Source organism: Muntiacus reevesi, chromosome 16, assembly GCF_963930625.1.
Source record: "Muntiacus reevesi chromosome 16, mMunRee1.1, whole genome shotgun sequence".
In the NCBI taxonomy this organism is placed as follows: Eukaryota; Metazoa; Chordata; class Mammalia; order Artiodactyla; family Cervidae; genus Muntiacus; species Muntiacus reevesi.
In genome coordinates this window covers 19,283,187-19,299,551 of record NC_089264.1, presented here as the reverse complement: position 1 = coordinate 19,299,551, position 16,365 = coordinate 19,283,187, and the positions used below count along the sequence as shown (strand labels likewise).

The 16,365-nt window shown below is 42.0% G+C and overlaps 1 pseudogene; it reads right to left on the bottom strand.

Moving 5' to 3' along the window:
• Positions 1–1,332: 1,332 nt before the first annotated feature.
• LOC136147986 (centriole and centriolar satellite protein OFD1 pseudogene) lies at positions 1,333–4,400 on the bottom strand (annotated as a pseudogene).
• Positions 4,401–16,365: the final 11,965 nt, after the last annotated feature.

The following is a 16,365-nucleotide window of genomic DNA, read 5'->3' as shown; positions in this document are numbered from 1 at the left end:
GTCCCTGGGTTTCTCAGGCAAGAATTCTGGAATGGGCTGCCATGCCCCCTTACAAAGGATCTTCCCACCCCAGAGGTTGAACCCAAGTCTCCTGCATCTCCTGCATTGCAGGTGGATTCTTTACCTGCTGAGTCCCTGGGGAAGCCCCTTTTCAAAAAATGGTGCTAGGAAAACTGGACAGCCACAGGCAAAAGAATGAAACTGTACTACTACCTTACACCATATACAAAAATCAACTGAGAATGGGTTAAAACTCCAACGTAAGACCTAAAGCCACAAAACTCCTAGAAGAAAACATAGGTAGTAAACCCCTTGACATCAGTCTTGTTTGTGATTTTTGGCACCAAAGCTGTTTAAAGTAGCCAGATAAAATAAGAGATCAAAAACATTGTTATTAATTTAAAGAACAGGTAACTCTTTAAGTATTTTCCATGCAGTATTTTAAACATATCGATACTAGAAAAAAAATTTTTTTCCTGAAATTAATGTGTAACTGGGCATCCTACATTTTTATTTGCTAAATTTGGCAAGGCTAGCTGCACTGCATGAATCATGCCAAATAATATGACAGCATTATTGTACTGTTTCTGATTTTACTAGGAATGATGCTATAGTGTTTCTCTAAGTACCCCAGGGGTGCTGATCTTAATACCACAAATCCAACAGGGGTAGAAACCACTCGTAAGTTTGTAAACTCAATCCCAACCCAGTGCTTCATATATAACATATGCTTAATACATACTGACTGGATAAATGATATAGATATACTTTGTTATGCTAGTTAGCCAAGTTTAACAAAGACAAAAGCATACAGCTTAGGTTTTATTATTTTGTAAAACTATGTAGGGATGCTTAACTCAAGTGGCAAACTAGACGTGCATACATAAGCAGATGTGAAATAACATAAAGGAACTCAACAGCAATTAAGAGTTTTGGTTCTAGAGTCACGCTGTCGGGGTTCATATATCACCCCCAGTTTTTACTGACTGCCTGATTCTGGGCAAGTTTCCTCCTAGCCTTAGACTGCACATTGATAAATGAGAAGAATGATAACATCTACCTCAGATTTAATGAGGATACATCTGGTAAATTCATAGTAAATAATTAGCACAGTGCCTGGCATGGAGATTTTAATAAATGCTACCCACTAATAAGAGTTATTATTATAGCTACTCTCTTTGAACACTCATCAAGGGCTAAGTACTCTCCTAAAGATTTTTTTTTTTTTTTTTTAGATTTCACATGATTTTTATTGAGGAGTTTGTCTCACTACAGAGAACTCACAGGCCATTAATTAGGATATCGGAGTAAGAGGCTGGGCAGCAAACACGGCTACCAAATGTCATCTGGTTCCTCATGGGAAAAGGCCTCAAAACTTTCATCTTTGTCACTAGATGGTAGCGTGTCCAACTGTGAGCTCTCTCTGAACACCTTTTTGGAACTCTTATCTGTGGTGTCCTGGTCTGGATTCTGTTGCAGGATTTTCATGTATTTCTCTAGAGGATTTTCACCACAAACAGACTTAGATTTGTCTTTCATTTCCTGAACACTTGATTCGTATTCTTTTTCAATTTCCAACTTCAATGATTCTTCAATTAGCCTCCTTTCCTGATCCAGCTTCTCAAGTTCTCGCCGCTCCCTCTGCAGAGTTTCCTGCCTCTCGCTCTGCCTCTGCTCTTCTCCCTGCCTTCGTTCCCTCGCCTGCTGTTCTCGGAGTTTTTCTTCTTCCTTCTGTTCTCCAAGCGATTTCTGGTCGACACCCGAGTACTGAGATGAGATGGGCGTGGTGGGCACAGGGGTTGTAGCGCCGTCCCCATGAGGCATGTCTCCAGCATGATGGAGGCCATCTCTCTCGAACTGCTTTGGCACACTCCCTCCATATTCAAAAGATGGTTCAAATTCCTCATTATCCTTAAAAACAAGCTTGTCCGGATTTGAAAATTCACTTTTGTCTTGAAGTTCTGTAGGTCTTTGATAAAGACCGGCCTTCTGCTCCAGAGGGCTGGACAGCGAGTGCGCAGAAAGGCTGGGCCCGGACTCGGCAGGCGAAGGCTGTGGCTTTCTGTCGGGACAGGTGGCAGTCACAGTGGACCGGCCCAGACCTTCCAGGTACATTTCACTATCAAGGCTTCTCGCTTTGGGGAGTGGCGTGGAGGAGAGCCGTCTGGAGGTTACGCTCTTGTGTGACCTTGAGGCCATGCTGGGCACCTCGGACACCTCGCTCTCGTCTCCTCCGTGTGTGCTCACCGGAGGCTGCTGAGAGGTGACTCTAGCATCCACACACACACACCTCTCGGGAACAGCTGCAGTGATGTTCTTGAAAGCCCCCGGCAGACGCAGCGGGGGTGGGCTCCTGGCTGCCAAGCGGCTCTTGGCAGGGCATTGACCGACGCTTTGATGGTAGCTCTGGAAAGCTTTTCCCAGGCGCTCTGCCTCCTGCTCCAGCTCTCTCACCCTTACCTTGGCACTGGCTACAAACTCGAGGTCAGAATCAGGGGAACTGCCCTCTGTGCTGGCATTTGGGTATTTGAGGATTCGCGGTGTAACTGGGCCTGCTGTCGCCTCCTCTTGTCTCAGAGGATTTTTCAAGAAATCCCCACTGATGTCGCCATCACGAGGCACCGCCCTGGTGCTCACTAACCCGCTGATGGAGTGATTCAGCAGACAGTGCTTCGGGTTGCGGTACACTTCATTCTCTAGCACTGTCTGAGTTTGTTTTAGTTGTGATTTTAAAATTGAAACCTGTGTAGTTAACCTCTTGACAGAAGCATCATATTCTAATACCTGGGCCTTCAGCTGGGTGGAGCGCTCAATTTCACTTTGAAGCTGTTTTTGTAGAGCTTGCTTGTGGGTTTCAAACTCCTTATGCTCAAATGCAATAGCATTTTCTGCTTTCTTTAATTCTTTCTGAAAAATCAGCTGTTCGGGAGACGGCTGAGCTATGCGGTTTAGGAGATGCATGTTTTCACTTTTCATGTCTTCCACTTGTTGTTTAAGTAGTTTATTTTGTGCCTGAAGCTCCAGTTTTCCTTCTTTCAGTAGAGAATAGTCACTCGTCTCTTTAACTTTCTCACTTAGCATGTGGTTTTGCTTTGTTAATGCCAAACACTGTGCTCTGGCAGACTCCAACTCAAGCTCGAGTTCTTTCACACGGTTGATAGAACGATCAAGTTCTTCCTTTTTACAATTAAGAGCTGCAAGTTCCTCTTGCAAATGTATAGCTTTCTCTTTATTTTTCCTTTCATCTTCAATCAGTCTGTTGGTTTTAGTGATATAGTCCTCCTTCAGTTCAAGTTGATACTTTAGAAGTTCGTTCTTGAGCTTTTGGTCATAGGTCTCTTCAATGCTCTTTATATTCAACTCCCGTCTCCTCAGTCTATCAGTCATGCTTTTAGTTTTTTCTTCTTGTAGCCTCTGGGCCAATTCAAAGTCTTCAATTCTTTGCTTCAGCTCGGCTTCTCTGCCTCTCAGCAAATCTATGTCTTTTAGTAGAAGCTGCCTTTGAGCATAGATATCTTTTGTTTCATTCTCCTGGTGCTTTTGAATTCTCTCAAGGGTTATCTTTTCCTGAGACATCAGGGCTTCAGATTTTGCTTGACAATTTCTCTCAAATTCGTTCCGGAACTCAGCAAACTCCTTCTCACACTTCCTTTTCTCTTCCATTTTAACTTTCACTATTTCAGTATCTTTAAAGTATTTCAACTTCTGACTCATTTCTGCCCGTAGCCGCTGTTCTATTTCCCTCTTATATTCGTTTAACTTGACTTCTAAGGATTCTAACTTTGGCTGCTGAGGGCAAGCACCCGCAAACTCATTGTCAATAAGCTGAAGCTTCTCCGCAAGAGAGTCTTTGAAGGGAAACGTTGAACTTGTCTGGGTTCCCATATTGCAACTTTCTTTATTCTGATGATATTCCGCCAATTCTTTCAGAAATTGTATAAGAAATCCTTTTTGGTTTTCTTTATCAAATCCTGAAATCAGTGACTTGTAGAGACTGGATTCAGGACTGATTTTTAAAAGATGCAATAGATTCTGCATAGTAAGTACCTTTTCTTTTGCCAAACCACTTTCCGGAAAGAAGACAGAAAGTGAATACTCACAGCCACATCTCTTTAAGTGATCGGCCACTAGACAATTGGAAGCTCCTATTAAGAGGGAGTTCTCTTCCACTGAGATGGATGGGGACTGCACTTTACCACTTAGAACAGGCTGCATCAGCTCGTGAATCAGCTGGTTTCTGAGTTGTGTCTTGAGTGTGTCCAGTACACCCCGATCCTTAAACGTCTGGTACAGCTTTTTGCGCAGATCATCTTGACTCAACACATCAGATTTGGGGAACATGATGGACCAGAAGAGAATCGGTTATGGTTTACCAGGAGGAACACAGTGAACCTTCCGCTTCGCACTGCTTAGGAACTCGGACGGAGACGCGCACTTCCTGGAAGTTCTGATAGGTGGGCGTGGCTATGGCCCACGCGCGACTCTCGCGGGCGGAGACCGGAAGACTGAAGTCTAGAGAATCTCGCGGGCGGAGACCGGAAGACCGAAGTCTAGAGAATCTCGCGGGCGGAGACCGGAAGACTGAAGTCTAGAGAACTTGCAGCATCGGCTGGAATTCGCGCCGCCCAGAGCCGATCCCAGCCCTCCCCGCCGTCCGGCAAACAGAGCAGCCTTAGTCTTCTCCTAAACATTTTAAATGTTATTTTCAGTTTAAACAATAAAATAGCAGCCTTCCCTTTTGAATCCATTCACTGAAGTAAGAAAAAGAACGTAAGTGATTTAACTTTTTCAGATGTCTCTAAACTGGTAATGAGAGACTTACACAACAGAAAACAATGATTCTCAAATTGTGTTCCTGGGACCAGTATCACCATGTGTACTAGATTTAAATTGCCACTGTTAACAAGTACCACAAATTTAATAATTAAAATATCACAAATGAGGGACTTTCTTGATGGTCCAGTCAGGACTTCCCGCTCCCCATAAGGGGGGGGGGGGGGCCCGATTCCATCCCTGGTCAGGGAACTAGACCCCACAAGCCACAACTAAGAGTTCCATGCCAAATAAAGATCTCTCAGGTTGCAACTAAATTAAAAAAAAGAAAGAAAGAAAGAAAACTCCCGAATGCCACAACTAAGACCCAGTGCAGCCAAAGAAGTAGATAACTGTTTAAAAAATAAATAACACAAAGTATTATCTGTATGTCAGATGCCTGGACCCGGCGTGGCTCAGCTGGTTCTCTGCTTGGAGTCTTCATGAGGGCAGAATCAAGCTGTCGTCAGGGCCGCACTTCTAGAAGCTCTAGGGATGAATCCACTTTCAGATTTATTCAGGTTGTATGGAGAAGGAAATGGCAACCCACTCCAGTACTCTTGTCTGGGGAATTCCACGGACAGAGGACATGGCAAGCTACAGCCCATGGGATCACAAAGAGTCGGACACGACCCTGTGACTGATTTTTCACTTTTCAGTCAGAGTTCAGTTCCTTGTCGGACTGAGGCCCCTGTTTTCTTGAGCTGTCTGGAGCTGTCTGTTTCTAGAACAGACCTGGACCTTGCCTTGTAGCCTCCTCCTCCATCTTTGAAATGAGCAAGGGCATGGTGAATGTTTCTCTGTGCTGACCCCTCCTTCCACTTTTAAGGGCTCACATGATTACATTGGATCCACTCAGAAACTCCGGGACAGCCTACAGTCAGTTGATTAGTAACACCTGAATTCCTTCAGCAAAATCCCTTCACAGGGGTTCCTAGTCTGGAATTTGATTGAATAAGGAGAGCATGGGATTACTGGTGAGACAGCTTTAGAATTCTTCTTTATACCTTGGAACTTTCTAAAATTCAAAATTTCTCTGGCCTCAGCCCAAGGTTTGCTGAATCAGAACTCAGAATGGGGCCCAGCAATCTGTGTTTTTACAAGCCTGTCTGATGATTCTAATCCATGCACACCTACGTTCAAGAACAACTGTGACAAGTATTAGAGTTAAACTACGTGGTTCGATTTCAAAACTTAAAGCCAAGTAAACCAGTTCTCAGTTTTAAAGTGAATCTCTAGAAGGAACTTATTTTAATAAATTTTTTATAGTGTCAATACAGTGACTACATTAATTACATCAGCTATTACTGATTCCAGTTATTTTCATTGTTGATAAGGCAGTTTAACTTTTTAAGTTGAAATATAGTTGATTTACAATGTTGTGTTAATTTTAGATGTATAACAAAGTGGTTCAGTTTTACATATATATGTGTCAACTTCATTTTTAATGGATACAAATGAAATTTTTATTTCCCTAAACAAGTTTTTTGAATGTATCTTCATGGAAAAGAGTCTAGTTTTGAGGGGAAAAGTCCTCAGTCACAGAGGATAATGTGAAATTTCAAATAACTGAGGAATTCCATACAGGAACTTGGAAACCCCTTCAACTTTGGATAGTTAGGAGGATCTAAGAAGTATGTTGCAGGCCTCACTCATCTCTTACTCATTATCCGCCTCCTTGATTTGCAATTTTTTCTTTCTTTTGACTTCTTCTGAATCTCAACTCTAACTCTCAAATGAAATGAGATTGGTGCAGAGAAGTGGGGTGTTAGGGAGAGGAGAAGGAGAGAAAAAAGGAGCTGGCTCCAGAAGACGAGCTTTTGAGTTTCTCAACTGGCCAAATTGTGTGTACATGGTAGTAGTAGTGTTAGTCGCTCAGTCATGTCCGACTCTGACCCCACGGACTGCAGCCCTCCAGGCTCCTCTGTCCTGGAATACTCCAGGCCAGAATACTGGAGTAGATTGCCATTCACTTCTCCAGAGGATCCTCCTGACCCAGGGATCAAACCCGGGTCCCCTGCATTACAGGCAGATTTTTTATCTTTTGAGCTACAGGGAAGAACTATGTGTGTGCATACAGTCAGAAAATATAGGTTGCAGGGGAATTATTTCCTCACTAAAATATGCTAAACAAACCCTTTTATCTTATGTAACTATATTATTATTAAATGTTCTATAGTCAATTTTACAATGAAAGAAGAGTAACAGGGCATAAAATTTCTCTGCAAACAAAATGGCAAAAAACTGACATAGCTGCTCTAGCCTGTCATATAATACACCTTAGTTCAGTCATTCAGTCGTGTCCGACTCTGCAACCCTGTGAACTGCAGCACACCAGACTTCCCTGTCCTTCACTATCTCCTGGAGTTTGCTCAAACTCTAGTCTATTGAGTCGGTGATGCTATCTAACCACCTTATCCTCTGTCCCACTCCAGTACTCTTGCCTGGAAAATCCAATGGACGGAGGAGCCTAGTGGGCGGTGGTCCATGGGGTCGCCATGAGTCGGGCACAACTGAGCCGACTTCACTTTCACTTTTCACTTGTATACATTGGAGAAGGAAATGGCATCCCACTGCAGTGTTCTTGCCTGGAGAATCCCAGGGACGGGGGAGCCTGGTGGGCTGCTGTCTATGGTGTTGCATAGAGTTGGACACGACTGGAGTGACTTAGCAGCAGCAGCAGCATCCTCTGTCACTCCCTTCTCCTCCTGCCCTCAATCTTTCCTAGCATCAGGGTTTTTTCCAATGAGTTGGCTCTTTGCATCAGGTGACCAATACTTGCTACCCATGAAATTCGGGTGTGTGCAATCACAGTTACCTGCAAACACAGCTACCCAGGTGGCTCAGTGGTAAAGAATCCGCCTGTCAATGCAGGGGCCACAGGTTCAATCTCTGGGTTTGGAAGACCCCTGGGGAAGGAAATGGCAACCCACTCCGGTATTCTTGCCTGGGCAATCCCAAGGACAGAGGAGCCTGGCGAGCTATAGTCCACAGGGGTCACAAGAGTCAGACACAACTCAGTGACCAAACAACAAGAACGACAGATCACAGCTATGTATTAACCTTGACAGATGAGTCATTAGAGAATGTTTCCCTGAGTTTCACTTTATACACTTTGAAAAACTCAACCAAAGTCTCAGGGGACTTTGGCCATATAATTGACTTCTTTTATCATATCACACACCATAGGATCCAGGTTCTGGATCAAGTTCAAAAGTCATCACATTACTAGCCTTTTATGTACACAAATGTAGTTGAATTAGTTTTTCACAATGGCTAGAGACTAGTTGAATTAATCTATCATAATTGCTAGAGACTGCAGGGTTTTGTCCCCTTATATTCATATATTAGTTCCTATTGCCCAACGTGATGGGTTTGGGAGGTAGGGCCTTTTGGATGTGATTAGGTCAGGAGGTTGGAGTCCTCTTGAATGGGATTAGTGCCCTTATAAAAGAGACATTATGCATACATTAACCAGATGGTCGTCTATTAACCAGGGATAAAACTCTCAACAGTCACTGAATCTGTAGGTGCCTTGATCTTTGACTTCCCAAGACTCCAGAATTCGGAACTAAACATAAGCCACCCAGCCTGTGGTATTCTGTTATAGTAGCCTGAATGGACTAAGACAATAATGTTTGTTTTGTTGTATTTTAAGTTTCTTAAACGCCTCAAACCACTCTCTACCACCAGCCTCGAAAGCTCCAGAAAGCATTTCTGTAGAACTCTCAGCAGAATCCACACTAAGTCAGGCACACATAGTGAGGACTGTGGGAATGAGGGACCAGATATACAATGAAAATTGTTGAAAGACATGATCGAGGAGTGGAGTCCACTCTATGTTTTAAAAAACATTCCCCCTAAAGCAATCTCACAGCTAAACTTGCCATTTGAAGCTGTGCAGGGAGGAATCTGCTTAAAATGATACAAAATGGTCTTTGGTGCTACCATTTTCCTCTCCCTTGTGCATTCCTGAGGCAGACACAGTTATAGTTCTATTTCAAGTTTAAAAAAAAAAACGCAGCTCAACCTCATCCCCTGGTAATAGACCTGGTTTATCACTCCCCCCACTTATGCATTTACACAGGAGCATGGCCGTTAATGCAGCATGTCAGTAAATGGAGACTCTCAGAGTTAAGGGTTAATCAAAATAATTTAGGTGATAGCAGTTGACTCCTGGGAGAATCGGAGTCCTCATCAGAAGCTGGCTGCATGTGAGAGGGAAAGAAGAAAAAAATCGTGAAAGCCGTGGCTTTTTCAGCAGAAACCTCCAGGTCTCAGCTGGCACACAGGCTCAATTACCGGCTTTTAGCTTAGTGGAAAGTCAAGCCTCCCCAAGCCCACTGGTGCTCCAGGCATTTTATTGGCTCATTAAATATAGGATTTTGCTTTTCAGCTCCAGCCAAATGTGATGTGCTGTCCACACAGAAAGTATGATGAGGACTGGAATAGCTGACACACGCTTCCTTTGCCCCTTCCCCGTGCGTCTCTCTTCCCACCCGCCTCCTAAAGGCTTTATTACCATCACAGGATTCATGTGGAAATAAGCAGTGAGAGGCTCTGTTCATAAAGACTCCCACCTCCATTTGCTTCTTAAAAGGTGTGTTTTCAGCGTGTGTGGGTGAGATTAAGTCACTCAGACATATTTCCTACCCCAAAAGTAGATGACAAATGAGGAAAACAGACCCAGAGGACTTAAATATTACCGAAAAAGCATCAATTAAGCAAACTAAAAAGGCTTAACATCAGAAATCATTCTTGAACAAGAGAAAACAGTGAGAAGCTGCTTGAGACAGGAGAAAGGGTTTTTGCCTCAATTGTTTATCCTGATTGAGGATGTGCGTGCATAGGGCTGGACTATTAGTTAAAGTAAGTTCATACAATGGAAGCGGGGGAGAGTGAAGAGAGATGTCCCGGAGTTCCGGGTTTCCATCCCAGCAGACCCTGGAGGCCCCCGCCTCTCATACTTCCTGATTCCTCTTTTCTCTTTTCAAAGTAAGCCAGCTTAGAAAAACTGAAGAAATATATCTAAAAACAATCTGCAGCACCATTTGTCACACACATAAGCCAACTACATTATTTTTGAAATAGTAAGTATTTAAACAATAAACTCACACAGATGAAGTTTCAGTAAAACTGAACACATTAATATGGCACTGCTGGCATTTAAAGTGGTGAAACACTTAATAGAGAAAACCATAGAGCAGCTGGTAATAGGCAGTAACAACCAAAAGTAAGTTTATACCTTTTGACTAAATGTACATATACTGTAATTTATGTAAAAAAGAAAATTAGTGAGCCCTGTTAGACCTCATGCTAAATAGTTATCCCTAACAGAGATGAATAAGAAATTGTCTTCAGTTACAAACTTCAACCCCTTCCTCTCTAGTAGCGGAAGACCCACTTCCTGAGACACGTGCTGGGTATGGCAGTAACACAGAGAGGAGGCAGAAGGAATGAAGGGGCCTCAATCCCATACATACTGGACGTCTGTGTTGGCTTCTGAGAGTCAGATAGATAGTCCCCGTACTCAAGATGCCTACCATGTCCCAATGATTCCAGCTGAAACTGGTGGTGTAGGCAATGGCCCCAAGAGGATGAAGTAGCCTCATGTATTTGGAGAGCTAGATGTAACATGGTATTTCTGGAGGTAGACAGAGGGAGAGAGGCCAGGCTGAGGGGAACTTGTATATCAAAGAGGCTGCTGAGATGTCACCCTGTACTTGATGGAGGCTCACTGAAGGATCTGGAGAGGGATGACAGAATTAGGTATGTGTTTTACAAAGGTGATTCTGTTGCCAGTGTGAAAAATGAGATGGGTTGGGGTTGGAGGAGCAGCTAGGTTGGAGATCGTGAGACCAAGTAGTCTATTGCAACAGTCCAGATGAGGAATCACCAAGGTTTGAACTAGGTGAGCACCAGAGGGGACAGAGAGAAGAAGATGAATTCAGAAGATCTGCTCCAGCCGGTCTTTGCCATTCACAAGGAAATTATCCTGCAAACTCCCAGTGAATGCATATGGCGGTGTCTGTAGAAGTTCTTGACTTTCTCCCCCCAAATTTGTTTCAAGTTTCCTGTCCTGTGCTCGTCAAAATACCATAATGACTTCTAATTATTTTATTAAATCTTTCTCTTCCATTTGAGTAGTTTTGGCACTCAAACTGGAATGTCCATAGCAGTCCTTTCACTTCACTTCTACACATTAGCTTTATAATACCTTACATTAAATTTTGCCTCAAGATATAATGAAATAACGCTTGTAAAGCAGTTGGTACAGTATCTGGGACAGAGGAAGTATTTAGAAAGTGTTTAGCAACAAAATGTAATCTAAAGTCATGCAACTAATTTTTTTTTTCCAGTTAATGGATATGAACCTCTACCTCAGGTGAGATGGGTTTTAAATAAAATTTCAGGATGCATGCAAATATACAAAAATAAGGGTTTTGATACACAGGCATTAAATAGCTTTTGTTAAAAATAATATAGTGTACTAATAAATAAGGATGCCCAATTGTTAAGTGGAGAGAGTTGAATATATAGCATGATCTTATTTGCATAAATAAAAAAGTTTTAAGAAAGTATTAAATTTTGCAACTCAAAGTATCTCCTTTTACTTTCAGAAAAAAAGTGATGAAAAAACTCAAAATTGTTTCAGGGAAAGTACTCGTGTGTTATTTTCAGGATACCATGGTTTATATTGCCCTACAACATTTTTGGAGACTTTTGTTGGCAACACCAGTTCTCATGCTGAGAGTGGTTAAGGATGATGCGAAGTGATTTCTCAGTTGCTGCTGAGGTGTTTTTAGGTCCATGCTCTGTAAACACATGTATTTATGGTGTGCTGTTTTTGTTTCTTAGTTTTTAATCTTTTAAGAGTTTACGTGTCTGTCAAATGTCATTTAATGTCACTGTGATTCATGCAAATTGCAGATTCTACACCTGTTATAAAAACAGAGGTTATCACCTACAGTGAAACAAAGTGAAAGGTCACCTCCCTGAGGAGCCGCTTCGCCAGAGGAAAAGCCTCAGCACAACGTTGTTAACATGTAAGAGCCAAGTTTGAAACGTCCCTGTGAGACAGATGATACGGAGCAAGAATTCCTTGAGATGCAAATGAACGTAAGTGAGAGCAGTACAGTTAAGGTCTTGTTACTGAAAGTATAGTTTTCTAATCAGCAATATCAGCATCACCTTGGAGCCTCTAAGAGATACAGAATCTCAGTCCCTACCCCAGACCAACTGGATCAGAATCTGCATTTTAACAAGATCACCAGGTGATCTGTGCTCATTTCATATGCAAGCAAGGTCATGCTCAAAATCCTTCAAGCTAGGGTTCAACAGTATATGAACTGAGGACTTTCAGATGTACTAACTGGATTTAGAAAAGAGAGAGGAACCAGAGATCAAATTGCAAACATCCGTTGGATCACAGAAACAGCAAGGGATTTCCAAAAAAAATCTACTTCTGCTCCATTAACTACACTAAAGCCTTTGACTGTGTGGATCACAACCAACTGTGGAAAATTCTTAAAGAAATGGAAATACCAGAGCATTTTACCTATCTCCTGAGAAACCTGTATTCGGGCCAAGAAGCAACAGCTAGAACCAGGCATGGGACAACTGACTGGTTGAAAATTGGGAAAGGAGTATGTCAAAGCTGTACATTGTCACCCTGCTTATTTAACCTATATGCAGAGTACATCATGTGAAATGCCAGGCTGGATGAATCATAAGTAGTAATCAAGATTGCTGGGAGAAATATCAACAACCTCAGATAAACAGATGATACTACTCTACTGAAAGAAAGTGAAGAGGAACTAGAGTCTCCTGAGGAGCATGAAAGAGGAGAGTGAAAAAGCTGGCTTAAAACGCAACATTCAAAAAATGAAGATCATGGCATCCAGTCGCATCACTTCATGGCAAATAGGTGGGGAAAAAGTGCAAACAGTGACAGACTTTATTTTCTTGGGCTCCAAAATCACTGCAGACAGTGACTGCAGCCATGAAATTAAGATGCTTGCTCTTTGGAAGAAAAACTATGAGAAACTGACACAACATGTTAAAAAGCACACACATCACTTTGCTGACAAAGGCCCGTAGTCATAGTTATGGCTTTTCCAGTAGTCATGTAGAGATGTGAGAGTTAGACCATAAAGAAGGCTGAGCACTGAATAATTGATGCTTTCAAATCGTGGTGCTGGAGGACTCTTGAGAGTCCTTTGGACTGCAAGGAGATCAAACCAAGCAGTCCTAAAGGAAAACCACCCTGAATATTCATTGGAAGGACTGATGCTAAAGCTGAAGCTCCAATACTTTGGCCACCTGATGCAAAGAGCTGGCTAATTGGAAAAGACCATGAAGCTGGGAAAGATTGAGGACAGAAAGAGAAGGGGGCACCAGAGGATGAGATGGTTGGATGGCATCACTGACTCAGTGGATAAGTTAGAGCAAACTCCAGGAGATAGCGAAGGACAGGGAAGCCTGGTGCGCTGCAGTCCATGGGGTCACAAAGAGTCGGATATGACATAGCAACTGAACAACAACAACTGGATGATTTGTAAGCACATTAGCACTTGAGGAAGCAGGAGTTAAAACCAGTGGCTTATTTGGTCATCATCATTAACTTTTTTTTTTTCATGAAAAAACATTTTCTATATTCATTTTTTTGTTTTTTGTTTTAAACTCACATTACTCCAGCATAACTATTCTATCCACTTGAATGTATACCTCTAATGCTGCTGTTTTCTTGTGGAAAACTCATTTGTAAATTTTTTTAAATGGCCCACTTTTAAGAAACTAATCATCACTTCCGTTGAAAGAAGAAAATATTATAAGGGATGGACTTTAAAAGGAACCCAAGAGGGCTGCAAACCACAAAGTCAAAGATTTATTGGGATGCAGAATTGACTTGACTAAGTGAAATTGGATATGGAGACAAATGCAAGAGGAATTGTGAAGAGTAGCACCTTGATTTCTGGCTGAGGTAAGAGGATGGAGGCTGGAACTCATTCACCAATGAAATATGTAAGGTTTTGGAAGGAAAAACCATATGTTCAATTTTTGGACATGGTGAGGGTTTGTATATTTTCCAGATAGAGATGTAAAAAGGCTGCTGGATATAACAAGTCAGACCCAGGCAAGAACTTTGGGTTGATATGAGGGTGGGGCCCTTATGATAGGCCCAGAGCAGTGTCCTACACCATCGGGATTCAGGTCTGGTACCTTCACTTTATCTCTATCCAGTACTATCCATTTAATAACCAGCATCCCTCTGACATCTTCCACAACGTTCATGCAATCCAGAATGTGTCAGGACTGATATGATGTATCCACAACCATATCATCTCTACTCCCCAGCAGTGGAGGGACCGACAAGTCCATCTTAGGTGAAAGTCCCTCAGTCATGTCTGACTCTTTTGATCCCATGGACTATAGCCCATCAAGTTCCTCTGTCCCTGGGATTCTCCAGGCAAGAATACAAGAGTGGGTTACCATTCCCTTCTCCAGGGGATCTTCCTGACCCAGGGATCGAACCTGAGATTCTCGAATTGCAGGCAATTTTTTTTTACTGTCTGAACCACCAGGGAAGCCCTCTTATGAAGGCTATCTGGGGGCAATTTTAGGAAATTTGCACCAAAGTGGATTGGATCCAGTTAGGAAAAATGCAGGTATCTTATGTGATCCTAAGTCAGGTGACGACTGGACTTCTCTCCCAAATTCTTCAGCCTAAAACCAGAGGTAGCTATAGCCACTTCACTGACATGTGCAAGATGTATATCTCATAACTTGTGCACATCATGGTTTTCTTTGAGACATTTCCTAACAGCTGCACTGGTGCCCTTCCTTCTGAAATAAATACTGACCTTAGACTAAAGCAGAATTTAGCCCTGAAAGGTAAAGTCTGAAAGCTGCAAGTAAGAAAAGAAATAATATATTAGGTAATGTCTTCCTAAAGTATGGAATCATTAAAAAAATCTTTCAGAGAAAAATTAACTTTTTTGTGTGTATTTACTTAAAACTTTTGGTTTTTTAAATCCTGACAGTGCAACAAGGAAAGGCATTGCTTTAAATTGATACAATAAATTCAAAAGAGAAACTATTCACTGCATTTGGATTTTTGAATTTTTCAAAAATTTCTTTAGTATACAATATCAAGTACAGAAGTCAAGTTTATTGGGATAATTTTTCTTTTATAAATAGCACCACCTCTGGACAACAGGACTGCTGCAGGTGCAGAAGAAAAAGCACATTCATCCTCATTTCATAATGTTTCTTTAATTAAAGGGGATATTTAAATTCTAAAAATAGACAACCTGATTTAAGCAGGAATGAAATAGCACATTTCAGGGAGGAGCTTGTGTTTCAGCTGAGCTTGGCTATTTGGGGGACTGACTGCTTCTTTCTGTGTGGAGGCTATTTTCCCAGAATCAGAGAAGAGGTGCCTATGAAAGGTAAATACCATTTCAATGTTAAGTCAGGATCTTTCATTTAGGCTCAGTGTCTTGCCTCTGATGCTCTCTAATCTCATCAAAACCAACACAGGAGGAGAAAGCAATTTAACAGAAAAAAATTTTAGTCAGTGGCCACATGTCTTTTATATAAACTCATGGAAAGTGTCCAAATAACTTAATCATTTTGCTAAGTAGCTTTTCAAGATACTATCTACTTTCAGTAAACATACGTAGGAAACTCAAATGAGACCACAGAGGTGGGAATGGGGATGTGACCATTCACTGGCTTGGAAGAGCCTGATCACAATAAAATCAGCTGCTCAGGCAGTTTCTTCTTGTATTGGCCACTTTGACCACAAAAGAAACTTCTCATGGATTTCACATAATTCATGATTCCCTGAGCTTCCTTCTTTAATGACAGGCTAGGCAAAAGATGACTTCAAAGATTAGGTGGAGATTTTATGGCCCTTACTGATCAGCTGTGTTTACTTCAGACTCCACTTATAGAACTACTTGTCAGGAGCTGTTCTGTATCCTTCACACACAGTATTTCATTTGATCCTCATACTGTCTCTGGCAAGTCAAGTTTCATTTCTAGAGATGCCTATTATTTTCTCTTTACTCTTACCTGCTTATCACACTTCAGGGAGGGGTTGGCTTTCATATGACAAAATCCTGATCCACCACTCACGATGGACTTGACCAGAGCCAAATATTTGACAACAGGTAGACTGTGCCATCAAATCCATATTGTTAGGAATTCTCAGTTGGATATAGATAAACCAGGTTAGTCTCTGTTGAACATCAGAACAGATAAATGTCTGATGGAGAGGCCATGTTGGATCCATTGCAAATCTTGGGGAGAATGAGAAATGAGGCAGATGAAGGCTGCATGGCCTTAGGACAGACTGACTGACTCAGAAGTCACATTGGTGCCTGGCCGTATTTCAGTTCCTGGATTCACTTGCTTATGAGGTCTGCCACACTTCCTGTTCTTGGAAGGTCAAGAGACAGCCTGAATCCTTACAGTTATTTCTCCTTTCTTCTTAAATTACTTTGAGCAAGTTTCATTCAATATAACACAATGGTCTCTAAGAGAATA